We start from the raw sequence: 2500 nt of genomic DNA, 5'->3' as shown, positions 1-2500 counted from the left end.
TCGCAGTTCAACATCGCCTCCCTCGTTTCCAACAGGCCCAAAGGTCGTCTTCTTCGCAGATCCACGAAGAGCTCATCACGATTTGCCACATTCCATTTCCCACGGGTTGTCAACAACACTTTCTCACACTTCCCGCAATCGAGTACGTGCATGACATGCCAAAGCACATCTTATTTGCCTTCCATCGCACTCAAGACGACGGGTTGTGGAAGAACGATATTGTTCACAACAAGTTCAAGGACAACGTCTCAATCAAGGGACACAACCGAATTATGTTGACTGGGTCGCTAAAGTAAACCCGAGTTCATATAATGCACCGCATCCAAAAGAACTAGCCACAACACGTGCATCACTGAGATGTTTCACTAGATGGAACACGTGCGTGACATTAGGATCCTCCAACACCTCTTCGTGATGGAAAGATAGAATTCGAAGCAACCACAGAAGTACCGTCTAGTGGGTAGGCAACACAGGGACTGATCAACCAATATCACCCAAGGCAACGGGTGAAAATGGAAGAGATGCATGCTTGACCGTTCGATACGCAAGGCATGGAGCCAGCCAGCAAGTGCATCTCGATTACAACTCACACACCCTCACGTTCGCAAGACACCACACCACAAGACGGTCCACCCCCCACCTACCATGGGCAAGCAAGCAAATGGAAACATCAAGTGACGCAGGGTCAAGCATCGCTAGGCATGAAAATAACTTTCCACAATATCCGAGGGACTAGCTGCCGAGCTAACCAACGATCAGTGACGACCGTGTGTTGGTATTAATAAAGCTCAACAACTATGAAGAGGCTAGTTGTGCCATGATAAACATGCTAACGCACGCACCACGTGAGGGGGGAGGCCTCATCAAGCTCCCTTTAAAACCTGCCAGTGTGGAGCTGGCCGGCTCAAGGAGCACTCCCCCCTATAAGAGGTTAATATGCAAAAGGCAAAATTGTACAAGTAGATACACTTTTTTTGAGCAGACATAAGTCCATATCTCGGGCTATACTTCGAATTTTGATGCGATTTTTTGCAGTAATTCGTAGAATAATGGTATCTCCTTGCTCAACAAATTTCATAATTTTTCTCGAAGGGGAACTATTTTTTTTATTTTTTTTACTTACCGGGTATGTGTAAAATCGGGAAAAATAGAAAAGCACATGTAGACTTCGAATTTCGACCTCATTTTTTCCAGTCCACCACTAAACAATATCAGGAACCTCCCCACAAAATTTCATTCAGTTTGGCCAAGGTCTTAAATTTGACAAATTTTGGCACCAACCTATCTAGTCGCGGTGCACCGACCAACTTGGCCATGTGCAAAACCCTCCGAACTCAAAACTTTCGTGCACCAAGAATTTCATGGTATTCATTTGGGGGCATTTGGAGGCCATTCCAACCCTCACACCTCAAAAACCACGAATTTCATTTTTTCACAAAACTCCACACAAGCCATCTAGCTATGCCGCGGTGCACCGACCAACTTGGCCATGTGCAAAACCCTCCGAACTCAAAACTTTCGTGCACCAAGAATTTCATGGTATTCATTTGGGGGCATTTGGAGGCCATTCCAACCCTCACATCTCAAAAACCACGAATTTCATTTTTTCACAAAACTCCCCACCAAGCCATTTAGCTATGCCGCGGTGCACCGCCAACCTTGGCCATGTGCAAAACCCTCCGAACTCAAAACTTTTGTGCACCAAGAATTTCATGGTACTCATTTGGGGGCATTTGGAGGCCATTCCAACCCTCACATCTCAAAAACCACGAATTTCATTTTTTCACAAAACTCCCCACCAAGCCATTTAGCTATGCCGCGGTGCACCGCCAACCTTGGCCATGTGCAAAACCCTCCGAACTCAAAACTTTTGTGCACCAAGAATTTCATGGTACTCATTTAGGGACATTTGGAGGCCTTTCCAACCCTCACATCTCAAAAACCACGAATTTCATTTTTTCACAAAACTCCACACAAGCCATCTAGCTATGCCGCGGTGCACCGACCAACTTGGCCATGTGCAAAACCCTCCGAACTCAAAACTTTCGTGCACCAAGAATTTCATGGTATTCATTTGGGGGCATTTGGAGGCCATTCCAACCCTCACACCTCAAAAACCACGAATTTCATTTTTTCACAAAACTCCACACAAGCCATCTAGCTATGCCGCGGTGCACCGACCAACTTGGCCATGTGCAAAACCCTCCGAACTCAAAACTTTCGTGCACCAAGAATTTCATGGTATTCATTTGGGGACATTTGGAGGCCATTCCAACCCTCACATCTCAAAAACCACGAATTTCATTTTTTCACAAAACTCCCACCAAGCCATCTAGCTATGCCGCGGTGCACCGACCAACTTGGCCATGTGCAAAACCCTCCGAACTCAAAACTTTTGTGCACCAAGAATTTCATGGTACTCATTTGGGGACATTTGGAGGCCTTTCCAACCCTCACATCTCAAAAACCACGAATTTCATTTTTTCACAAAACTCCACAC

This window comes from Vigna unguiculata, unplaced genomic scaffold (genome assembly GCF_037176805.1).
Source record: "Vigna unguiculata cultivar grain cowpea cultivar isolate G323 ecotype 2 unplaced genomic scaffold, ASM3717680v1 ptg000010l_ERROPOS18658307+, whole genome shotgun sequence".
Lineage (NCBI taxonomy): Eukaryota > Viridiplantae > Streptophyta > Magnoliopsida > Fabales > Fabaceae > Vigna > Vigna unguiculata.
Note: the sequence above shows the minus strand (reverse complement) of the source record.